Raw genomic sequence first — 27,050 nt, 5'->3', positions numbered from 1 at the left:
AGAGAGGCTTTGTTTGACTGGACCAACGAGAGGATAGAACAGCTGCTGAAACATGTTCTGGGTCTGCTGCTGCAACTGGTCACATAACACAGTGACACACACAGCTTTATTTGGGGCTAATTAAAAGTGTGTCAACATATTTCTACTGAATACAGCAAGTGGCAAAAAAATCTAAAGCTGATTCTCCTGTTATGTATGTTAGTGCCTATTTTAAAGTCCCATTTCAGTGTGTGTGCAAATTCCAAGATGACAGAGCACCCCAGCTCACCAGTGCAAGCAGCATGTGATAAAGCCGTCCTATCAGCTGGCAAGTCTGCGGCTGCTGCATCCGTTCCACGTCTGTAAGCTCTTCCCTTAAGCTTAGCAAAGAAACTCTCTGAGAAGTCCATTTGCAAGGAACTGAATCAGTCTTTGGAACAGAGAGTCTGCTATTCCCTCAAAAATGATAGCAAAAAGAAACCAGATTTTTTTGAAGGTGCCCATTTACAGTCTGACTATCACACACAGGTAAAGTTTGAGAGGCTGCGGCAGAGACAGAGCAGCAGAGAGCTCATGAATGTTTAATTAGCGTTTTCAATGTGCAGTCAAAACAAGCATTTATATTCCTCGAGTCGATATCCAGTGCGGATGTGAGGAGGCTGATCTATGTTTAGCCATGCAAATGTGGGGATTAAAACTTCAGGCTAGGCTGCTGAGCAGGGATGCATTTGCTGCTAAATTTGTCATTCTCAGAGAAATGCATTTGCAAGCAAACACTTGAAAATGCAAAGACAGAGACCCTGTCCTTATTTTTTTCTTTTCACGCCCCCACCCCCCCCAAGTCCCTGATAGTTACAAACGAAAAACTCCAAACAGTGTTTGTTGTGAACAATAACCTGTGACTTATAGGCGCACCAGGTTTTGTGTGCCAAGCCGTCTTGCTCATTGAGTGATGGCTCCAGGATCTGAAAAACACAAACTGTCCTGGATACATGGCCCATCCATTTTAGCATCAGTAAGCCCCCGGCATAAAACATGCTCCTGAAAAAGTCCTTTCAGACCTCCTCACTGATGTGTTTCCCTCAAAGTTGAGTCATTTGTTCCTCCCCCAGACATCCTCTAATTGGATTCCAAATCTTTGGTGATGATTAATCATATGACTTGATTCAGAGGTGCTAATGAGGAGCTATTTTAGCTGAATGACATCATCGCAAATCACCTCTGGCAACTCTTGGCTGCAGCTTTTAACCTGTGTCTCTTCCAGCTGCGAAGGAAATGAAATGGGCATTTCTGATGGTTTCTGAAGGACAACCATTGATTTCAAGCTTGATGAAGGGATGTTTAAAAGCACAAACATTTCAGTTGAAGTCAGGCCCCGTATGTTTGTGCCTGATTCGGCTTACCCTTCAGCATTTAACAGCTCATATAATTGACAGACATTAAGTCAGCCTGTCACCTGAGAAAAACATTTGAACACTTAACAATTCATTAGCAAAGTGCTAAGGATGAGCACGTTTTTTTACAGCACATAATTTGAGCACAGTGCTGCGTTCTGCTGTTTTGGTTCTTAATCACGTATGTATTTTTTTTGTTTTCTGTTGCATACCATTTTGAATCCTTTAAAAAAGTACCCTTTTAAGCCATTTTTAGAATCAACCGTGTAGACACTGTACCTCACTGACCAGATACTTACATACTTTGTATAAAAAGACATACATTTTTGTTCTTAATGTTTGATATTAAATCAGGTCACTTAGTACACTTATTTATATTTGCTAAATACCTAAACTTTTTCATAAATGTTCTATGGAATTGAGATCCGGCCTCTGTGATTGCCACTCCAAAATCCATTTTGTAACAAATGTGGCAGTGTACTAGGGTCATTTTGAGGAGTGAATTTATATCAAAGCTTTGATTTTGTGGCTGATGTCTTAACATGTCTCAATATATCTATTTAATATTCTTTCATCATGATACCTTCTATTTTGTTTGTGGTCCCATTAAAGATGGGGTGGTGTTTATAGGCATGTAAGCATCTCCATTTTCCCCTACTAAGGTTACAATGGTTACCAATTTCTCATTTGATCTTAGGATATGTCTCCAAATATGAAGGTGATGGTCTCACAATGCATTTGAAAACTGTGATCTGTTTTTTTTTATCTTGCCTTTAGAGTATTGGATTCTTCCTCTCTGAGTGGAATTTCAGGCCATGTCAGTACAACACTTGTTTAACTGTCAATAATGACACTCTGTTACCAGCCTCAGCCAGCATAAGACCAAGAGCAGCCAAATACTGTGACCAACATCTTGGGTTCAAGTTCATCACAAACATTTTCTACTGTTGGTTTTTACCATGTGCAACAAGTTAATGTCACTGGTTGAGTATGCATCAATACAAACAATATTTAAATGTGGTAAAGAAAACTTGCTAAAGTTCATATCAAGTGTCAGAATGGAAAAGAAGGGTTGATTTAAATGACTCAGAAACTGCTGATCTACTAGGATCTCCATGCACAGCCATCTATTAGATTTGCAGAGAATCGTCTGAAAAAGAATATGCAGTAAGCCACAGTTATGTGAAGTTAGAGGAGAATGGGGAGACTTTTGAGATAATACAACAGCAATAGTTTTTTAGATAACCACTGATCACAAGCAATATATGCAGAATACAATACAAATACACCAGATCTTTAAAAAGATGCACTACAACAGCAGGAGACTGCCATACTGGAAGTACACATATGTTCACCAAGATTGGACAATGATGTGTTGCAGGCATCTTTAGAATCGGTTGGTGTTTGAACTATGATGTGCGATCAAGCCAATAGGTATAAAATGAGACTAAAATTTAAAGACTTGCTGCCCAGGTTTATCACCCTCATTCGCCCACTGCCCTAGCAGCATTGGGGAGAACACTCGCATCTCCCTCTGCAGAGTGGATGATCCGACTGGAGTTCAGAGAACTGCCACATATGCAGGCTGGAACGAAGCTAAGTGTGCCTATCTTCTGCGTACCCAGACGCTGGAGTAAAGAATACGTCTTTACCAAAACCAGCCGTGTGATTTTTCTCAGCTGTTGTAGGAATGCTGAGCACTCTGCAGCCTCCACAGAGAACGAACACAGCCACAGCAAGAAAGGGGAGCCCATGCTGCGACCCCCCTTCACAAGCTGAGCACACCCCCTTCCTGGGGGTACAGGTTGCCCAGCCAGGCCTGGCTCCCCAAACAAGGATGTTTTCTCCTTTCGAGCTAGCCTGCTCACTGCTCAGATAGCCAGCTTTACCTTGGAGTAATTCACTGCAATCAGACGGCCCGTTGCCACAACCAGAGACAACGGGAGAAGTTTGGCAGTGAAATAAACAAGGAAAGTTTAGAATGGTTTTCTTAAAGCATTTTAACTCTGTTTTTTAAAAAAACCCGGAGCTAACAGGCATAACTCTCGCTAGCTTCTTTGAAACCGTGCTATTCTGATGTGGGTTGAGTGTGATTTTATGGTTATAACAAACATTATTCCCATTAGGGTTGTTGTCTGGTCTGCTCATTATGACCAAATAGAGGTAAAAAAAACTTTTTAAATTAGTGCAGAATGTCCACTAGCACAGCGCTATTAACTTCCTGGATACCATTAGTGCTACCACCGAGTCAACACAACTACAGTTCATTGTAAACATAATGCTTCTTTTCGTTTCGCTCCGCCATCATTTGATAGTGCTGTTAGCATTATTACCGCATTACTATAGAACATTAACGTCAATTTAATGGTGTTTTATATAACTTTAGGAATAACCCATCAAGCGACCGATTGTTACAGCTCCCCTAGCTTCCCAGAGGAAAAATTGCATTAATAAAATCAAGTATCCTAAAAGCATTCATTTTCATTCAGCAAATCATTGTTATTTTCTCAAATTTTTTGTTTAACTCAGAATTTGCATTGGGAATGGAATTAAACATATACCAAATGTTCTAAATTAGTTAAGCTAATCTAACCTCATTCCATATTCTTTAAGATGAACTTTGGTTCTCTAACTTGGAACTTGAAAACGTTTTGCTTCCTCTCCAGGAGGCTTTCTCAATTCAAAAGCTTTTGAATTCCTTTTCCTTTCGAATTGAGAAAGCTTCCTGGAGAGGAAGCAAAACGTCTTCAACTACGGAAAACAAGTCCAGTTGCTTTGTTTTTTGTACTTTTTTTGGAATGAGGGATGAGGCTGTGGATAAGGACAGAGGCAGTGCGCGTGGTGAGGGAGGAACGGAGGCGGTTAATGTTACGAAGGTGGAAGTATGCAGACCGGGTAATGTTATTTATGTGTGACTGAAAGGATAGGAAGAAGTCGAGGATGACACCCAGACTCTTGACCTGAGGGGAGGGGGAGACCAAGGAGTTGTCAATGGCTAGTGAGAAACTATTGATTTTGGATAGGGTGGATTTGGTGGCAACGAGGAGGAGTTTGGTTTTCTCACTGTTTAGTTTAAGGAAGTTTGAGGTGAAACAGTCTTTAATTCCAAGTAAGCAGTAACGGACAAGGGGGGGAGTGAGGAAGCGGGTTTACTGGATAAATAAAGCTGGGTGTAATCCGCTTAACAGTGAAAATGAATGTTGAATTTGCGAAAAATACTGCCAAGGGGAAGGAGGTAGGTGATGAAGAGGAGGGGGCCAAGAACTGAGCCTTGAGGGACACCAGTAGTGGCAGGGGAAGGGTGGGATGTGAAAAATTTTAATTGAACAAACTGAGTGCGGTCGGACAGATACGAGCGGAACCAGTCAAGTGGGGTGTGAGAGATGCCAAGAGAGGATAATCTATTAAGGAGAATGGGGTGAGCAATGGTATCAAAGGCTACACTAAGATCGAGGAGGATGAGGATGGAGAGGAATCCAGAATCAGCAGCTATGAGGAGATCATTTGTGATTTTTATTAGGGCGGTTTCAGTACCATGGGAGGGGCGAAAACCAGACTGGAAAGGCTCATAAAGACTGTAGAGGGTAAGAAAGGCATGGAGTTGAGCAGACACTGTTTTTTCGAGTATTTTAGGGAAAATTTTAGATGGGACAAAGATTATTAAAATTAGTGGGATCAGAACAAGGTTTATATCAGAGCTCTGATTACCCTGTATGTTCCTAACAGAGCACTTCGCTCTCAGACTGCAGGTCTGCTGGTGGTTCCTAGAGTCTCTAAAAGTAGAATGGGAGGCAGATCCTTTAGCTATCAGGCTCCTCTCCTGTGGAACCAACTCCCAGTTTTGGTCCATGAGGCAGACACCCTGTCTACTTTTAAGACTAATCTTAAAACTTTCCTTTATGACAAAGCTTATAGTTAGAGTGGCTCATGTTACCCTGAGCTACCGCTATAGTTATGCTGCTATAGGCTTAGGCTACTGGAGGATATCAGGGTCTATTTTTGTCACTCTGCTGAGTTCTCCTACTGTTGCCCAATTTTGCATTGCTTGTTGTTATTTCAACTTTTAACTTTTTGTTAATTTTTCTCTTCATAGCAGGTACACCTGGTTTGTCATTCTGTTAGCTCCATGGGATGCTATATAAATTAATAAAATTGAATTGATAAACTGTGACTGTGTACCTCAAAGATTTTCTCCTCTTGAAAAGCTTTGCATGCTCTTCAATCTTTTGTGTAAACAACATAAAAAATGTTTGTGGTGATCAGATAAGACACCCATTTCTGACTTTCAAAGACCAGGACTGGCTAACCAAAAACTCCCACAAAAAAAGATGATGGGAAGAAGTATTATTTTTACGACATCTATTTAGGGTTGTGCTCTGAAAACAATCAATTCACACAGAGTAAATGCAATTTGGGAGCATTTACAGAAATTAAGCTGGTCCTGTTTTCCCACATTTTGGAAGACAGTCTGTGCATGTACTTTTATTACCTATGAAGTCTCTTTCTGTACTCAATTATGACAAATACACCAAGGGGCAAGGTGTTTCCTGGAAATTAAGTTTTCCGAGACATATTGGTGGTCTTCAAACATTGAGTGTTGAACAGTTCATTACATACTTTGCTAAGGTAATATGTAAGTAATTTTTTATCTCTAACGGGCAGTTTTCAATGTGCCAAAAGCAGACCTACAACCTCAATTTAATCCATGTTTGAGTTGAAAATGTTTGTTTCTCATCTTAGAAGCTCCCATTAACAGTGTTTGAGCAGAGGTGCTAAACTCAATGTTTTTTAGTTATATTGACGGCATCTAAATAGAGCAATTATGGCTTTACACGCATGCATGCTCACCATTCCATAGTCTGACTTGAACAAGTTAAAGATTTAGTAAAGAGTCCTTCCCAGTGAAAATCAATATTGCCTCACTGAGCACATCGACCATTAACAATCCACAGACAAATATTATTTAAAATTTAGGAAGAAACCAGGAAACCCGGTGACAAACAATATTAAAGTGCTTTATAGGTCCAATACCTCTCACTAACTCCAAAGCACACACTTGTGACCAAGTAGCTCACAGATGGCTGATCTAGTTTGTTTTGCTCATGCCAGTCTCAATAGATTTGTTAGTGTTCACTGCTGTTCCATAACAGTAGGTCATAAATGTTATACATCATGCATGTTTCTTGTTCTGGAATTTTTGAATACATTTCTCAGAAGTAAACCTGTCTGTAACAGTGATATTACCAAGAAGTGCATTAAGATAAGGATTATGAGCCTCAAGTTTTCAATGAACCTGAGTCAGGTGAACTAATTTGTCTTTAAAGGCATGTCAGAAAGACACTTGAGTGTCTGGAGACTGATTTAGCATTTTCTCATTGTAAGGAGGATTTAACAATTTTTGTCATTGATCCTAGACTCAAACTGTTTAGACTTTCACCTTAAGGTCGGCGCTACAAAGTTCTCTTTGCAAAAACTGGGTGCCACAGAGACAATTTCTATTCCCAGGAGGTTATCCTGATTAGCACTTAATAGTGAGAGTTCCCAGATCAATACCACACCTATTTGCAATGATTCAAAAATGTTTTTCTCTTCTGTAATATATATATATATATATATATATATATATATATATATATATATATATATATATATATATATATATATTACATACTTATAAATACTTATATACATACATATAAATAATATTTATACTTGTGATGACAACAAAGTTGAATTATATTCTTTTCTAAATATATATATATATGTAGATATATATATATATATATATATATATATATATATATATATATATATATATATATATATATACATTTTTACAAAAACTTTTGTCTTATTTCTATTCATAAATATATTTAAAATGTCTTCATCAGGAACAAATTCCTTATTAGTGTACATAAACTTGACAAATAAAGCTGATTCTGATTAACCTAATTTCTGCACAACAGCTAGTAACTATGTTAATAAATACGTAAGTATGTAAGATAAGTACAAAGATATAGAGCAGTGTTTTTCAACCTGGCTCCTCAAGGCACACTGCCGTGCATGTTTTAGCTGTTTCTCAGCTATAATACACCTAATTTAGATTATTGCAGTCCAGCGAAAGCCTGCTTATCAGCCATCAATTGAAATCAGGTGTGCTGTAGCAGGTAATCATCTAAAACATGCAAGGCAGTGTGCCTTGAGAACCAGGGTTGAGATTGTCTATTCTGTTTATACAGGTTCCCAATGCGGCAAGCTTCTTGGTTACTTGTTAAATGGTTGGATTTTGTTAATTGCAATCAGCAGAGGAACATAACTGACAACTCTGCTCACATACTGTAACAGAAAGTGTGCCATAGCCACAGGCTAATCCCATGCATAAATTGTACAATTGGTCAGCTTACCAGAAGGAGACACAGCGTGCCTGTGCTCTGTCAAAGAAGGACAGTCACACCAGTTTATTGGCTGAGACAGGCAGAATTACTCATGTCCACCCTTGGCTCTCAAACACAACTCTGTTATAAATAAATGCAGCCAAAGTGTTGACCAAACCATTTTGAAAAGCTGGTTTCAAATTAGTATTTGAAAAAATGACAAATGCAAATGAGTTTAAAACAATTTTATAGGATGTGCATGTCCTGCAACTAAAAAAGGGATTTTTTTTCTGAAAGAAAGAAGCCTTAAAACAGAAAGCTCTGTCTCCCATTCTTGTCACATACATTCTGGGAACAGCGAGGAGATCTACATTTATGAGAATGAAGCCTTCCTGCGCATTGATGAGGAACAATGAACTCTTTCAAATAAGATGGAGCTAGGACTTTGAGAGCCGTCTTTAAAATTAAATTGATTTAGAATTTCATCCTAAAGGAACAAATTCAGAAATGCCAACAAAGGTGAAACATAGTTTCTCCTTGCAGCACCAGAAAGAATTTACAGACTTCTCTGAAGGTTTAGTCAAGAATAGTGGCAGCCCAGAGCTAGTTTCAGTCCATTGTGTTCACTTCATTTCTATAGTGCCGATTAATAACAAAAGTCATCTGAGGGAACTTTCCAAAGAAAAGGAAGGTTCTCCGATACAATACACATTTCCTAAATGAGTTTTCTGATGTATATTTCATCATAATGAAAAGTAAGTTTGATCGTGTTCAGACTCGCTGCCATTAAAGACAAAAGAAAGCCATCTGTGTATTAAGAGCCAGCCAAAACATTTTCTTGCAGTTACTGACTTACTGCGAAGACTGCTTGTGTTGCTGTTTTTCCAGCATATATGGATTAGGAAGGGATGGGGCCAGATTTATGAAAAATACTATTAGTGTTTCTTTTTTTTCTTTAAGCGGAAATCTCTCACAATGTGAGCATGGTCACGTTATAGTGACTTGCTAATAAAGGCCCTCCCACTGAGCAGTTTTATATTTTGTCACGTTGTAACACTGAACCTTTTTGTATTTTGTTATGATTATGTGAATATAAATGGGAATACACTATATAGCACAGTCTGGACGTGAAACAAAACAGATGATGATTGATGATGATGATTTTTCCTTTTACAAGTAAATGAGAAAAAAAACTCCACATTTGGAACAAAATCTACCCTCAGGTCACCCTAAATTAACCAGCACATCGTTGCACCTTTGAGATCAGAGCAAGGTGTGAGATGTGTTGGGGGAATTTCGCAACAGGAACTCCACAAAGGACTGAGTTTATCACAATCCAAAAACTATTTAGTGCTTTACATACAGTTGTTGGCCATCCTTAACAATCAATATCTGCATCAAATTCTGCTGAGCAACATACTATATGTCAAGATGTATCAGGGCTGTAATATTTGCAGGAATAGTTCAAACTCCCATTTCGTGTCTGAATCTTTCAGTTGACTGCAAAGCATAAAGAACAAAAGGATGATCCGAAAGGGGCTTGTGAAAAATGGGGATAGCAGCTTCAAGCTGAGAGGATGCATTTCTTCTGCAGGGGTAGAGATGTTGTTTAGAGTTGATGGGAAGATGGATACAGCCAAATACTAGGAGATCCTGCAAGACACCTGGTGGAGATTACAAAAGACTCAAGGTCATCTTAAAGCAGTAAAGCAACCCTAAACATACTCCCAGGACAACAAAGTAATAATTCATATAGCAACTTCATGTGTTAAAGTTTCCCCTCAAAGTCCACTCCTGTAAATTTTTACATTTAGCATTGTGTAGATGCTTCCCAACTAATTGATAGAACTGAAGCAAAGATGATTTTGCAAAAGTTAAGAAAAGCTAAAAGACACATGCAGCTGTAACTGCAGAGAAAGGTGATTCCACAAAGTTTGGATTCAAGAGGGCTAAGTATGAATGCAAGGCACTCTTTTTTTCATGTGAAAATTTGTGAAAGCCAAATATTCTTTTTTCCTTTCCTCTCTTAAAATATATATTTTAAGATATCTTGGTTGATTACATAGTATCCCAAAAATATACATTGAGGTTTGAGATTGTAATTTGACAACATGTAAAAAGCTAATGTGGTATGAATTATTCAACAAGCCAGCATGTATTGGTTGCTGCAGTTTGTCAATTTAGAATGAAGTGAATGAAACAGCATGTGAGGATGAATGTTTTAGCTGGACTTTCTGAGGTCACAGTGTGGTGCTTACCGTATGTGGTTAACTCCATACTTCAGCCTGTTTGAGGACATACTAAAAAATGGATGCACACCAGCAAAGATGCAAAGCACATTTACAGCGCCCATCAACGAGGACTTTTAGCTCGTGGGGTTAAGAGTGATTCAATCTCAAACTTATCCACTCTACAAATTGAAGTATCCTTGGGTGAGACATATAACCTCACTTTGCTTCTGATGCATTCAGTTGCGTGTGTTAGTTACAGAAAGAGTCTTTGCAAAGACCACAAAATTGCTTGTGCCAAGAGGAGCTGAGTAGCTATATAGAGTGTAGTGTAAAAGTACATAAGAGGTCATTAAGAGTGAAAAAGCAGAGTTCATTTACTGTAACAAGCTCATTAAAAAGAAAACAAAATTCACATGACTAGCATATCTGCCATTGACTTCTCTACTTCATTTACTGCAGCAAGCAGCAAGAAGTCTGAAAACCCCACTTCAGGTGTAATAAAAGCCTTTGAACTTGTGTAGCTTAACACAATCTAAATCTTGAAGGGTTTACAAAGAGGCAGCTATTACCCCCTTTATGGTAATTTTGTCATTAAAAAAACAATGAAAAGCAGGGTGTGCTTCTACCTGTCCAGATGCCACTCTGGGGGTGGGGGGTGGAGGTGGGGGGTTAGGGGTCCCAACACAATTTTAACTTTGACTTCCTTGCCCAACCTCAGTGGTAGCACACTCTTTGAAGACCATAGTTTTGCAGTTAGATTAATCTCACTGTACTAAAGTATCTCCTTGGCAGCTGTCGGCATGTGCTGTCCACCCCATTGATCGGGTCCTTCTGTGGAGGCACGGATACATAATTCTATTTAATGTATGAAGACCAAAAGGGGCTCCGGGCCTGTCACAGTCAGTGCAGACTGATCCAAGTGGCTTCATACTAATGTGGCCTGGCAGGCCTCCCTCAGGGCAGAGTGTGGCTTTGGGGCGCACAGAGGCGTACTCAACCTGCCCGTGCTGATTCGTCAAACTGGAGCGAAGAACTATCTCCAGGTGATCCAAAAAAAATTAGCTGACAGCGTGAGAGAAAATAGAGGATGGATGCAGAGAGAATGTGACTCCCAGGAAACAAAGAGAAGACACAAGGGAAACCAGAGGGATCCCTGCAAACAGTTCAGAAATACTTATGCTGTTTTTTAGGCTTTAATCTGTGTCCTTTTATTGCTGAAATCAGTTTGGAATTGGTTTATTCGGAAAATTAGCCATGCAGCAGCTTTAGATATTTAATTTCTTCAAACTGAGGCCCTTCACTACCTTCAGTGGAGTTGGTTTATTTCACAGGTTCAAAAATAAAAGAAATGAAATTGCTGAAACTATTTAATTTAAAAGCTAAACGTATCCTTGTTAAACACAAAATATATTTAACAAACTTAACATTGTTGTAATTATCATCCATGAATCAGACTTTAAATTATTTAAATCATGCTTGACATTTACTTAAAAGAAATGAAATAAATGATATTTGTTGTCATTCAAATATCAGTGTTTGCTTTGTTTTCATTCATTATTTAACTCAGTAAATAAAAGGAATAAAAATATTGATTAGTTATAGTTAAAATATCACCGTTGGGGTCTTCATAATTGCTTTAATAGCATTAAAGACTTGTCAGGTAAGATCTCATTTGCTTCAACTAAATATTTTAGTACACAATAACAAATTCTGCAACAGAAACTGCTCCTGCAAACAATATTAGTCTATATATTATATTAGTTTATTATATATAGGGTATTACATTAATATCAGTTTCAATGTGGTGTGTAATGCAGAGCTGGCACAGATAGCAACATGACCATGTCCTGTGAAGGTTGGCAGAGATCCTGAAGAGGCAAAGTTTGAAAGCCAACAGGGCTAGCCCATTAAAATGCCAGGGGCTTATCATTTTAAACAAGAAGCTAAGGTCACCATTGTTAGAACATGGTCCTTCAATGGGCACCAAGTAGAATATGTTTCCAGGGAAAATTACTGTTACATCTTTGCAGCCTATTATCGACATTTGGTTCTACCACACCAAGACTGTCATAGTCAGGCCAAATACTCTATGTGATGATGGTGTGGAGGCTGCCTTTAAAAAGAAAAGGGACAGGACACAGAGTAGAGCATGCCTTGAACCATGGCGAAGAATCATCATATTCACACATTCAGATACTGGAGCCTTCATAAAGCCCCTATTAAAAATGGTGGTAGTAAGAGGCGGTTTCATAAAAAAGTCATCAAAGAGCTGGTGGAGAAAGGGAGGCTTCCAATGATAGATAAATTATGGGGAGGAAGTGGGGATATGAGGGCTGGCAGTGGGGGGAGGCGGGGAGACATTCCCACAGCTTCTTCACTTTCCTTAGATGTTCCAAGATCTACAGACTGAAACATCAATGAAAAGCATAGTACAGGTAGAGATGCCAAACAGGTAGCCTTACCTGTACTGCAGTAACAATAAACAAAATATCTGCAAACAATAGCTCTATAAGATTTCTGTCTGTCTTTTTAAAATGTTGAAGTCCCTTAATGCCGCCAAGGTCTACATCACAGTTGGTTCATAGATTAACAATCAGATAGATTTTATAGTTTTCTGACCTCCTGTTGCTTTTAACTAAGCGATACCTGGCTGATCATTTTATCTAGTTACCATGTAAACGTGTGCTACAAAAAGCTGTATCCTGGGAAAGCATTATGTGAGAAAAAAAAAACACAGATGTATAAAAATAACCTCATATGTATAAAGATCTATTATACAAAAGAAATTAACATTTTAAAAAAATGGCTAAAATTAAAAGTGCTCACATAATATTGTGAAGTGAAATTGCAGGAGAGAAATGTCACATGTAAACCTTCTCAGAGCAGGGTCATTTGTTGCTGTAATAAAGTTGAGATCAGTGACCCAGGGCAAATAGTAGGTAGCACATATAAGTCAAATTTAAGGATTTTAAGGCGTTTTCATGTTTATCTGCCATATTACAGCTAGCATCATATTGTACAGGCATGCAATGAAAGTGGCCTTAAAAAACACATTATAGAAATAATCAATCAAACTCAACTTTTATCAGTACTGTTATTACTAGTTGAGTTCTCCAGATAGAAAGAAAAACCAACTGCAGAGATATTTCACACCTTAATCACGTTGAAAAATGGCTTTTGCAGCAGTAACAGCTTTGCCTACAAATATGTCGCTGTTTATTTTAAAGCATTTTACCCAGACGAACGATGGTGCCACAACTATTTTTGTCAAATTAATAAACCAACAGTGCATGATGTGAATCCAGTGAGTGCATCCTATTGAACATAACGATGACAGTAAGACGAAGGAATATTTACACATTGATTTCATTTTTTAATTTGTGTAAACATTCCAGCATAAACAATCTCAAATAGATACTTTTTTGTTATTTTTAATCTGTGTTATGCTAATGAAAATATCCACAACATTTTATCAATTATAAAAGCATTGCACATCATATAGTCTCACATATTGTGTATCATACAGTACACAGGCAGTATATCCTTCCTGATTTGCTATTTTTTTGCATGGTTGTCACACTTAGGCGTTTTAGAACATGTCTTTAGAGTTAGACTTTAATTTATTAGGTCCCCGAAGAGCAATTCATTTGCAGCAAGTAATAGTAGTAATAATAGCAACCATCACACAATCATACAAACAATAAAGGCAATAGACAGGAGAGAAGGATAAGAAACGACTTATTAAAGTTAAAAGAGATCAATCTAAAACAAACATTTTTAAAATATATAAGGTTGGAGCTGAGATTTAAAGTAAAGACTAACAATAAAAGCTGAAGTAAAAATTAAAGTTAAATGCAGCAATTAGATAATGACCTTAGATCTGGATCTGAGATTCTACAGTTTGTTTAAAAAGCCAGTGACTGTAGGGACAAAATAATTTTTCATTCTGTTTGTTCGACACCTTGGGAGGGCATATCTCCCATTGAAAAAATGTCAATATTAGTCAAAAACAACACAAGTACACACAAAATGTAGTTTTTACATGGTTTATATTATTAAAGGATGTATGAAAAAGTGATTGACCCGTTAAAACATAACTCACACAGTTTACCTTCTCTAGCAACGCCCAGGCCTGAATACTGCCACACCTGTTCTCAGCCAAGAAATCACTTAAAAGGTATAGTGGACGACATTTCCAGAAATGTAGGTGATAAACTCCCAAGTCACTTTTTGAATAACTGCTCAAGACCATTCTACCTGCTCTTCTGCTCCTCAGGGGGATCATGTGAAAGAATCTCCCAAATACACCCTGGTCTTACTTCTTTCTTATGAGGCCTTCCTTTTCTTCTCATAAACTTCTAAGACAGTTTGCTTCTAGTAACTGTCAGTCATTTTTAAAGTATACAGTGAAAGCAGTGGCTGAACGGCTGAAGCTGGAGCTCACTGGATTGATAAACACTAGACGTGGGCATTCACAGAGGAAACTAGGACAGAACAAGCATGGATATTGCCGTTAGGTGAGCATGTCACAATGAATAGCATGTGGGGCATCTGACAGATAAGATGATCTCTGGAACTCAAAGCCAAATGAAGATTGTCCACTATACTTTTAAATAGCACCTGCCTGACAAAGTGAAGTTCACCTAAAGATCCTCAAAAACTAGACATTATGCCTAGATCCAAAGATATGCAGGCCTCTCTTGCCTCAATTAAGGTCAGTGTTCATGCCTTCACCATCAGAAAGAGACTGGGAAAAAATTAACCTGACTCTCGCACTATGGATTTTGTTCCGGCTCCACACCTCCATCTGGAATCGCTGCCATTGGGAGAGATTTCAATACCACATAAAGTGGACGAGCCACTCAGGATCGCCGGGTGGGATTTTTGTTGCTGTGACGTATCAGAGAAGTGACTGTTTGGATTCAGACAACAATGGAGGCTCGCAGCGAGGAAGCAGTGTTGTCCAATCTACCATATATGAATTATTTAAAAGAACACCAGAGAAAAGCTTTGAAGGCTTTTGTGGGTTTTAGGTCAGAACTCGTGTTGCTTCTATATGTTCCTAGGGCTTGTTTAGTGACCCAAGGAGACAGAGCTTTTTCGTTGTTGCTACCAAACTTTGGAACTATTTTCCTCTGATTTTCAGCAAATCTAATATATTTTACTAGTTGTATGTCCCTTTTTAAAACCCAATCTTTTTAACTTGGCTTCTTATTCCAGTTGAGCAAAAATGTTATGCTTAATATAAGTCTTTTACTTAATGTTTTTGGATTTTGTCATTGGTCAGTTGTCGTTTCTGATTGTCTTCTAGTAAATTTACGGACCTGTGCAGCACTTTCGTCTGCAGCACTTTCGTCTTCTTGGGTGTGTTGTGTTCTGTAAAAAAAAAATTATAGACTGATTGACATTTGTCAGATAAAATATTTTCAAGCACCTATACTATTGCAGGCAATCTGTCCATAACATTGCTATATTCTATGTGCCTACAAGCCCAATGTGTATCTCTAAGCTGTTGAAGCTCCCTTGGTGTATCTTCGGAGATCTCCTGCTAAACTCCCAGCTATCTGTTTTGCATGTAAGAGACAGATATGGATATGGCTCTTATGTAGGACTCTTCCAGGCAGGACCTGGAAGACTTGCTGTGATGGTGTATCACAGACAACCCTGTTTTGTCCCTAGCTTATATTGTATTTTACTCTAGTTGATTGTAACTTCTTTTATGTATTTATCATGTATGCTGTACATAATTGTTCAGGACTTTGGTCAGCTGTGCTGTTTTTGAAGTGCTTTTAAATAAAATTGGCTTGGCATGTGTGAGTATAATAAGTGTGAATGTGTGCGTGCATGGTTGTTTGTTCTCTTTGTCTCTATGTCCCCTGTGATAGACTGGGGAGCTGTCCATGGTAAACCATGCTTCATGCCCATCTAGATGCGTGATCATTCAAAGGATAACTCCAAAAGAAAAGCATTAATTTCTTCCTTTACCAGAACAGATACTTTTTGAACATTAAACGTATTCTGATTATTCATTTATTTTTTAAGCGTTTGAACCTCCAATGTAGTGTTTGTTTGTGCTAAGCTAAAGATGATTTTGCTTTATTTGTTTGTTAGTTTTTGTGTTCATAGTTTTGGTTTGTCATATGGAAAGTTTAGGTTATGCCACCCCTATTCGAGCAGCCTCTGTTCTTTGTCTGGAGGTCAGTTTTGTTTATGTTTTGTTACTGTTTAGTTGACCTCAGTTGTGTTGGGCACAAGTTCTTGATATTTATTATTTTAGTTATTTTATATTGAAGTATGACCCTTTTGTTAAACATTTTTTACATTATTAAATTGAAGATTTTCAAAGTTTTGGAACAGGGAATGCACATCTTAGCAGGGGACATGCTGCATTATAACACCGGCTCCCCTTGCCATTCCTTCTACTGGATTGCCTTTGAGCCAGTGTCGGGTTATATTGTGCGGCATTCAATGTTGTCAGCCATAAGAAGTTCACAATCATAATGTATGATGTACCATTAACTGTATCTTGAATTCATAGCTGACAGCTAGGGTGGCAGCAGGGGAGACAAGGCTTTCTTTTAGGGTGGCAGGTGCCACCTTAAGCCACCCCAATAAATCCACCTCTGTGTTGATCCCCAAGACTTTTGTGGGATATATTCCATGGACTGATGAAACAGAAGTTGAAATTTTCAGAAGGTGTGTTCCATTATATCAGTCATAAAAGTCACATTGCTTTTCAAAATAAGAACACCATAGCAACAGTAAAATATGGCAATACAAGGAAAGGCAGATTTTTTTTGTATTGCACATTTTAGTAGAAAGACAATGCAAAGTGCTTTACATGATTAAAACATAGGAAAATAAATTAGAATAAAAGCAAATTCGAATAAACTGTAGAAATAAAATAAAACATGGGAAAATAGATTGAATATAATTTATTATTTCTATAGGCTTTTATTTATTAAAACAGTTTAAGTAGGGCAGTCGAAGACAATAATCTTGATTTAAAAGAACTCAGGCATTCAGCACTTTTACAGTTTTTTTGGAAGTTTGTTCCAGATAAGTGAAGCACAGGAACTAAATGCTGCTTCTCCGTGTTTGGTTCTGGTTCTAGGTATGCGGAGTAGGCTGGAGCCAGAAGACCTGAGTGGTCTGGAGGGTTGATACACTGACAATAAGTCTGTGATGTATTTCGGTGCTAAGCCATTCAGTGATTTATAGACTAGGATTTTAAAGTTTACTTTCTTAGTCTTAGTGAGGACGCGGGCAGCAGCGTTCTGGATCAGCTGCAGCTGTCTGATCCACTTTTTAGGCAGACCTGTGAAAACACCGTTGCAGTAATCAATTCGACTAAAAATAAACACATGGAATAGTTTTTCCAGATCCTGCTGAGACATCAGTCCTTTAATCCTGGAAATGTTCTTCAGGTGATAGAAAGCCAACCTTGTAATTGTCTTTAGATGTTTTTGGAGGTTTAGGTCTGAGTCCATCACTACACCCAGATTTCGGGCCTGATCAGTGGCTTCTAGCTGAAGCGACTGAAGCTGTGTGCTAACTTTTGATCTCTCCTCTATTGGTCCAAATATTATTACTTCTGTTTTGTTTTTATTCAATTAAAGAAGATTTTAGCACATCCAGGCATTGATTTCTTCTAAGCATTTACTCAGTGCTTGAATGGGTTCATGTTGATGTAAAGCTGTGTGTCGTCTGCATAGTTATGGTCATGGATGTTTTTTATGATCGGAGCTAGAGGAAGCATGTAGATATTGAATAGTAGGGGACCAAGGATGGACCCTTGGGGAACCCCGCATGTGATTTTTGTCATCTCTGATGTAAAGTTACCTACTGACACGAAAGGTCCCTGTCCTTTAAGTAGGATTTTAAACCAGTCGAGTGTTGTACCAGAAAGGCCGACCCAGTTTTCCAGGCGCTCTAACACAATGGAGAATGGAGAATGGTTGATCCCCACACTGGAGGTGGTAGTGTGATGGTCTGGGGCTGTTTAGCTACTGAAGGACCTAGAAGACTTGCTGTGATGAATGGAACCATAAATTTGGCAAAAACATTCCTGGAGTCGAATGTCCAGCCATCTGTTTGTTACCCCAACCTGAAATTAACTTGTTTTCTGCAGCAGGACATTGATCCAAAAGACACCAGCACCTCTACCTCTGAATAGCTGAAAAATAACAAAATGCCTATTTAAAGTCCTGACTGGTTGGATCATGAGAGGATTGCATCATTGTGCAGTAGTAGTGTACTTGTAGGCTTTAAATAAAATTAATATCGTCGTCCATGGAGTCAAGCATCAAGTGAGATCTGCTGGTGGATTGGTGCACTCACAATGAGGCGCTTTCACGTTCAGTGGAACCCAACCAGTTATTTGGTTTAGGGGCAATCACTTTGAGACACAAGGACCATGTAGGGTTATTTTCTCTCCCTGAATAAAAACACATTTAAAGACTGCATTTTCTTTGCACTTGTGTTGTCTTTGACTAATATTAAAATTAGTTTGATGTTCTGAAACACTAAAATCAGGAAGGGGGGAACACTTTTTCATAGACAGACAGAGGTATGCAGTCTCTGTCTCATAGTCTGGCATGCACTGTTATATCAACAGTTGCAAGAATCTGCTGTAGGTTATGTAAAGACCTTCTAGGGCTTTGGAGTATTCCATTTAGCATCTCGCGGTCTACTGTTGGGATGAGCTTCCTTGGATGGCCACACCTGGGCATGCTAGCAGTTGCTGTGAATGTCAACTTGTCGAATATTTTCGGTATAAGGCAATAGCTGATTTTGAAATAGTTTCAAAACCTTTTTAAAAGTCCCAGTGTGTAAGATTTACATCCATCTACTGGCGTGCTAAATGAATTACTAACAACTGAGAAACACTCTCTGGTGCCCCGCCATTAAGCATGTAACAACTTCTATGGAAGCCATGGAGTGTCATAAATGTGACAATGTGACAGAGTAGTTTCTGGAACTGCCCTGTTTCTAACATAACGGCAAGATAAGCTTCACTGTTATATTGCATTAACTTACCTGTCCAGCAGAAAGCCTGGAACCTCCACATCCATTTTGAAGCCTCGTTCCCTCATGAATTGTCTCCACCTGGTAAAAGCTACACCGATGTAGACTCTGGTTTTCTCCCAGTTATTACTTTTTCTTTACTTGGTTACTTTCTCATTCCTCTCGCTCAAAATTTGTTTCTTCAGTAGTAGCCACTTTCACCTAGAAGTGAGCCATATTATAGTTTCAGGTTAGGGTTTTTGAGAAACCTTAGGCTGCTCAGGTCAGCATTCCAGTTGGTTTTTCAAGCTTGGATCTTTTACCAAAACAAAAGTAGCACAGCATTAGCACACATCAAGAAGCACGCAGAGTGCCATGGTGGGATCAGGTCTGAATGTCTGCTGCACAGATCTTCCTTTTGTGGAGTTTGTTTTTTCATACCATTTCTCCATATATTTTTCTTGGTTTAGTCAAAAACAGAACAAAACAAGTTTGAATAATGTAAAATGAATAAAATATTTTATCATGATAATGTAATGCCAGTAAGAAACTGAGCTCACCTCATATAAAAATCTATAAGACATGGCATGTGAGACAAAGTTTGGACCAACATGTAGACAGGTACTTAGGAGCAGCATGGTGACTGAGATGGTTTAATGAAAAAAAATGTAACAAACAACAAAACAAAAACACAAAACAACTTACCGACTGGCACAAGGGGAATGGACAGAGAACTGAACTGAAACTTGAGGAAACAATAGGCATGGAGAGCAAAAGAAACCAGTAAGTATTTATACACTGAGGCAGGGAAAGAGAAATGACTGGCAAACCAGAAGAACGAATCAGACAGGATGAGTTGCAGGCGAAGGAGAGAGGGAATCCAGAGCAATAAGGGGAAATGAGGAGCAGCTGACAGAGGAAGGATGACAGAGCAAGAGAAGCGCAAAAACATTAAGACACTTTGGCTGGCTTCAAACTAATTATGTTCCTTATACACTCTGTCCTCCCACAGCAAAGTATGCTGTGCAGCCAACCAAACTGTATATGTGTAGGATCCATTCATGCTTCCAGAAAGCCCCACCCCCCTCTCCCCTTTATTTTGAAATAATTCCAGATTCACTTTATTCTCCATGTCTTGACTTCCTATCTGGCTCATCTGGTATTAAGAAATTGATTTGTTTTGCTCCATCATCTGTCACAAATAAACTTGATCCGTAGTTATGACCAACGACAGAGGAGGGCTCTTTGTCATCCTGTAGCTACAGGATGACATTCAAAGTAGGATATTCAAATTTTGTTGAACTTTAGAAAACTTGCAAACTTTTATGCAGAATGGAATTTACCTCATGTCAGATCTCACCAGAACAATGGTACATGACTGAGTTTTCAATAAGTAGGTTTCAAAATACCCTTAAATGTTATCGGTGATTGTAAGCACTGCAGGACCATATCAATTTTATTAATTGATCATTTTATTCCCTGCTGTTGAGTTAGGCTTTCTCTGTGCTTTTCCCACACCAAAAAAAGCATGTTATGGCCACAACCTCATGTTGTTTTATATTTTATTAATAGCAACATCAGAGTACTAAATGTACAGAGGACGAATCCAGTGAGAATCGCATTTACAGTGCTTGCAAATACAGAGCTTAGTAGTACAAGAGTAACCAAATCATAGTCACCTGGAAATTTAAACGTTTACCAATTACTACAAAAGGAAGAGATGTGGTTCATAAGACACAAAACAAAAGTTATACAACGTTTAGCCGTCACAGAGACAGACTGGAGTCCCTTTTTTTGGAGGTGTATAATGTGTGTGTGAGTGTGTGTTTGTGTGTGTGCGTTTGAATATACTATAGTCATATGTCTTTTACAAAAGTTAACAGAGGTACTCATTGATATATTAAACACAAATATAAAAAGTTTAAGAGTCACAAAGTACAAACTCTTCATTTTATGGCGACAACACAACTGGAGTCATTTTCCTTCAATGTAAGAATGAATGAGCTTTTCATCGAGTGTAAATGATCAAATCACACGGGCTCACAAATGAGCAGCCTTTCCCGATTAAAGAAAGACTACGAATCTACATCATTTACTTTCTTTCTATCTGTAAACACAATGTGTGATATTCATGACATTTTTGTCTTTGATTTTAGTCGCACTTCATCCACTGATTTTGTCGTTCCCAAACAGGGCCCCATGAGTCCTGTTCCTCACTGCTACTCACATTCCCTTGACTTGCCACTCATTTCAGGTTTTTATATTCTGTTGCAAAAGGCATCTTGCAGTGCTAGAGGCCTTCTGTGTGAATCAGCGGCAGATTTGGGTCATGTTCCTACTCCCACTTCTTGCAGGTGCATAATGAGAAGTTGCAAACAATATGTTTTCCTTTCTTTTTCCAAGTCTTTAACTGTATGGATAAGCACCATCAGTGCTTTAACTTTGTGAATAAAAAAGCAAAAACATGACCCAAGAGCAGAGTCAGAGCCCTCCGCTGCAGTCACAGTAAGCGCACAGTACGTGATTTTCCTGAAACAACGAAGAGAAGCAGGGTGAGGAGCTACAGTTTCCTGATGGCTAAGGAATTGATTTGGTAAGATTTATTGTCAAATCAAATGTTTCTCTCCTTCTATGGAGTCTCACCTCATTGAGCACCCCACTGACTTTGATCAAATTTAAACCACCACCTCGTCACCATCAATACCATGTGTGTAATATGTTTCTGGGCTAGTCAGGCATGAAAAGCTCATAATGATGCCAAGTCGATTCATTGATTCCATTCCTCTTATGGTGGTGCTATTTAACAACATGGTGGGGAAATAAAAACAGACTTTGGAAATGTTCAGCAAACATTTAGATGTTCAAACAATACATATGTCGATAAGTTCAACTCCATATGTCTGACGTGCAAACAAAAACCACAGGATCTGTAAATTTGTCTTATCCTTCATCTTGACAGAGCAAACCTTTGCTGATCGATAGTGTCTTTGTGCTTAGGGGTGTGAAAGAATTCAAAGGCGAGTGACGTGACAGAAATAGAAGCAACAGAACATTTATTTGCTGCGGAGAAGCTTCTAAAATCAGGTCTGACCAGCCAATAATTGACTTTATTTCTTCACTATTTGCCAAAAGCAACTAGCTATCCAAAAATATTTACTTAAAATGAAAATTAAGCATGAAATGAAATAACGTGCTTATTGGATTTTGGACAGGATTTGATAAAAGAATGAGTTTATGTGTTGCATTTGTGACTTTACCCTGCAACAGGTCTACATATGTTATGTAGTTAAAACATCTATGTTTATCAGATCCCTTGTGTCTCCATGCTAATCAGAAGTATTTGTTTGAAACACAACTGCCCCAGTGACACCACAATCACAACTGCCATTCAAGCCCTATACGAACCAGGAAGTATCTGGTAAAGTATGAGAAAAATGATTTTTTTTTTCAGAGTTTCAGATCATGTGTTTATTTTTACGTCATCAGCATCATGTACTCTATTAGCATATTTCTGCAGGAATATCTGAAAGGACTTTCAGATGACATTTTGTCGAAATTCAAATCTTTCTGGGGCAATTGTACCAAAATAAATATATGAGAAAAAGAGGAAAATGGCAAATGAATAGAACTCAACCTAGATCAAGTTTTGTTGGTTTCTTGGCGGCAACAGTTGAATTAACAGTTTCTTATATTTATGCAATAATGCTCTTTATATTAAATTTTGCTTATAAATATTTGAGAAAAACAAGTCATTGGTTTTCCAGCCAACCGTGAATGCAACAGAACTCAACATATAACCAAATAACCTGATAAAACCATCCAGCACTCTTGCTTTAAGATATTCCACCTGGAGATCACTTTTTAGCCAGTGAACTATTGCAGCGTCTACTGAAATATTATACTGGTTAGCTAAAGATATCATACAAGTACTGCTTGAAAGTGCAGATAAGAAGCTTGGCACAAGGTTAATTTTTGTGTTTTTGAAAGAAATACTGTAGATACACATGTAAACAAAGACACTATCCCCGACCTCACTCGAAAACCTTTCCAACAACTGGAAAGGCTTTGAAAAATAGAACACACCTGTACACAAATAGAAGCAAATATATAGAAAATACATTTACACGTGTATAATATACAGCAGGTTTTGTAACCCTCTGATTGAGAAGGTAAGACATTTCATTCAAAAAATATATGTTATGTTATGTCAAAGAAGCAACACAGCCTGACAAATTTAGGCTGTACCTGTTATGGGTCATTCGTTAGAGCATTTTTTCATGTTGTGAATGGGCCAAAAGCAGGAGTTTTGCACCACAGTGTTGATCCCAACTCATTTTCACACCTCGGCAAGGGTTTCCATTTACACATAAGGCGTTTTCACACATGCACTATAATCCTGGAATGTTCTAGAGATGATTTGGCAGCATTTGCACCGAACGTCTTTCAGGGATTTTCCAGGCTGCTTAAAATAAATAAATAAACAGGAAGAACAGCTAGTGAGAAAATGTGCAAACATAGTAGCAAATCTATCTATTTTTCTGGCAACTTGCTCTTTTCCATTTGCTCCCTCACCACTGTGGAAAAGTTAAGACCCTAACAGTTCTTATTTCTTTACAAAGTGATTGTACACAACTTCATTTGTCACTGAAAGGTCATTGAAGTTCATTGTCATTTGATGTGTTTTAATGTAAACCTAGCAATTTTCTGCATCCTGACTAGCTTACGTTGTCTCCTCTCCTACTCACATCTGGCTGTGAGACCAAATATTCAACCTTTTCTATTGTGAAATGCTTATGTAAACAGCTACTTAAAGGGGACCTATCATGCTTTTTAAATAAGTAATTTTTACATTTTGGTCATTAAGTTGTGGTCTACATTAAGTAGAACTGCAAAGCTTTGGTGTGAATTTTTCATTATTGTCATTCCACAACCGCTCTGTTGCCTCTGTTCTGAGGTGTGACTAAGGGGCAACTCGCTTTAGTGCCGTCCCTTTAAATCTAAAGAAGGCACCTTACACCCTGCCCCCCCCCCCCTGCAGGTCCTGGAGCATTCTACTCCACCCCATTCGGCCATTGTTGTAGTGTGCAGGGGGACTGTTTCATTAATTATGTGGGTCAATACACCCAACAATCAAAAATTTTTACTTATCCTCTTCTAGCTTCAGCATGCTTGAGCTTTGACTACAAGTCTGTGACTTTGTTCAGCATCTCTGTAGCAAATGCTGTGACATAATTGTTCAAAAAACATAAAAGTAAACAGAGAAAATTAAATGGCTTGAAAAATATGAAGATATCTACGTAGCACCAGGAGAGACTAAATTTACCGTTGCTATCCTCCTAGAGACTCTGAGTACACAACAAAATGTATTTGAGTGCTAACAAAGTGTATTTTGCATGATATGTCCCCTTTAAAAAAAAGAATTCGGACGAAATTGTCTGCACAATCCCCAAAACATCTTAAGTCAGTCATGTGTGAAAACGTCCTCGTTACCATCACTTCATTGTGTGTTCTTGGTACATTTTAGAAATTGGATATAGGTCTAAATTAAATTACCCATGTGTATTACTGGAAATGAATCCTCAACACCTAGTGAAATCTGTACATATTGCTGTTTGCAGCCAAAGAAATGTTTACAATTACAGAATTGTTTTTTGTGCTTTGTACAAACCTACAGCACAATTACAGGTAGATTATTAGACAGTTTCCACAAAAGCTTCATAGCACAAAGGTCATCAGAGTTTGAAGTTTTAATAATAATAAAGTCATTGGTGCTAGGAGAATCTCAGGAGAGCTTTACTATTCTCACCACTCAGTTCACTTAACTTTACTTCAGAGACGGTTTCAACAAATTTTGGGACTTGGCTTTTCTTTAATTGTTTTTTTTCTTATTGGTTTTACTTTAACAAAACAATCATGGAGTGACAGCTTCTTTGAATACTTTTTTTTTCAGAAAGAACTGTAATATTCACTTTAGCATAATATAGTTGAATGGAAACTGGCTGAATTTGAATCTGCCTGAGCCACTGTTCTTCTGGTAGAGGACAAGGTTGGTCAATAGAACATGCCTTTGTTTCTTCCTTGCTAGTAGTTCTTCAGTCGTATATTCCCTCATTTACAAAACCGGTTAATAACTTTCTGTAGGTTTGAAAAACAAAATAAGATGCTTGAGCAACATTTTTCACTTTTTATCTAAATAATACTAAGTAACAGAATTTTGTCCAACTAGCTTTCCAGTAAGAGACTAATTTGTACTTTGCATAAAACCCAGACTGCCCTGAGACGGTCTGAATGTCTGAATGTCCCGTGGAGCTCCCTGCAATGTCTTGTGGCGGTCTATATTCAAACCCTCTGAACACATTTTCATTAACCTTACTCAGATGCAAACCATAAGAAGCAGTGACATGGGCATTGGATTGGCTTAGACCAGGTGTTGATGAGTTTCTTTGTAATAATTTCAGTTAACGGTGGGGGCATGTAACAAGAGCGGTACCTGGTTATCCAGACTTCCACTGTCAGGGTTCTTTTTGGTGTACAAAAATAGACATAATTATTCTGGTTTTAAAATGGGACTTAATACAAATTATGTCTTTAAAGTGAATTGTCCAATAAAGCATAAACCATATATGTTTTCTTCCATCTCTCTTTTTTTTGTGATTCGTAGAAACATGTTTTAGACTCTTTTGCAACACTTCTCAAAATTACTTCAAAACATTTTTAAATACATTTGTAGTATTTTTTTTTTACATTTCTTTAAAAAAAGACAAAAAAGAAAAGAAAGAAAGAAATAAGAGCTAATACAGGGTTAATATAACACACATTGTTTAGTCCTTCAGTTATTGTTAAAACCTCCATTAATCCAGGTTGTGGCACATAGTGGCATTATTGGCACATTGTTCAGAAATACAGTTTATCTTCCCCCAAAGCAGCTGCTTGGGCCCCTTTGTCTAAAGTCAAATATTTTCCATGAGACACCATTGATGTCCACAGTCTTGTTCCATATGTCCTGTAAATATATCTATATATCTATATCTCTATATATAGATAGATATATACTCTCTACCTAAATGAGTGCTGTTTTTTTTTTTTTTTTGGGAAAGATGGACGAGCAGCTCCACAGCTGCTCAGCTTGTTAACTCTAGAAAAATAAATATCTTCAGAAGTGTCCAAGGAGAGATTACACTATTTTACAAAATAAGCTGTTTTGTGTGTTTCTTGTTTCCAACTGGATCCTGTAGAAATGCAGAGAAGAAAAAAATCCAGTTACTCCTCATTACGAGGCCAAGCATCACATACATACTTTTTTTTTCTTTTAAATTAGCCTACTTTCTACTTGCTTTAGAGGGAAGTGTGGCATCCAAGTCTGGGTTGAAAAACATGCTACGCAAAGCTGACAGAAGTAACATGCGTTATACAAAGCACTATACAATTAAGGGTAAATGTTTTTATAAATACATGAAACTGCACAGATAGTGAGAGGTCTTGCATTTTATTCAAAACTGCAAAGAAGTGAACATGCTGTGAAAAGCTAAACTTTATAATGTGTGTCCAGACGAGAACAGATGACCTAAGACCCTGTCCTCTCCCTATTTACCTGCAGGCCATCAATTTCTCTGAAAATCTGGGTCAATAGCAGTGTTACACCTCCTCCTAGGATTCCGCCAACAATGCAGGGCTAAAGCATGTGTTTAAGGTTTACACTTTGTATTTCAAATACTGGGACATTCTGTCATTTATTAGCCATGCAAAAAGACTATTTTTTAGCAAGGTAAAACTTCTCTTTTGTTCTGATAAATGGAAAAAAATATGTTAAACTTGTAGATGGTAATGAAATGAGGCACATCAATGAGAGTTACAGCTTTAGAAGTTAAGATAGAAAGAAGTTTAAATATGTGGTGCTGATATACTTTGCAAAAGTATTCACACAATTTCAATGTTTACGCATTTTATGAAGTCATACCCAAAAACTTTGGTGCATGTTATCAAGAAACTGACATTTTTCCCCATTCTTCTTTGCACAATAGCTGAAGCTCAGTCCGAGGTGATCAACTGGATCTAGGTTTATATTT

General features: G+C 38.0%; 1 protein-coding gene across 1 annotated transcript in view; it reads right to left on the bottom strand.

The window, feature by feature from the left end:
- Positions 1-20,529: 20,529 nt before the first annotated feature.
- The window catches only part of ajap1 (adherens junctions associated protein 1), a 70,300-nt gene continuing 63,779 nt past the window's right edge, over positions 20,530-27,050 (bottom strand). Inside the window, exon 6 of the mRNA XM_012866737.3 lies at positions 20,530-26,213. The gene's annotated coding sequence lies outside the window, so the exon portion shown is untranslated. The remainder of the gene's footprint in view (positions 26,214-27,050) is intronic.

The sequence above is a fragment of the Fundulus heteroclitus genome, chromosome 1, assembly GCF_011125445.2.
Source record: "Fundulus heteroclitus isolate FHET01 chromosome 1, MU-UCD_Fhet_4.1, whole genome shotgun sequence".
Classification (NCBI taxonomy): Eukaryota; Metazoa; Chordata; class Actinopteri; order Cyprinodontiformes; family Fundulidae; genus Fundulus; species Fundulus heteroclitus.
This window is presented reverse-complemented; position numbering and strand designations above follow the sequence as displayed.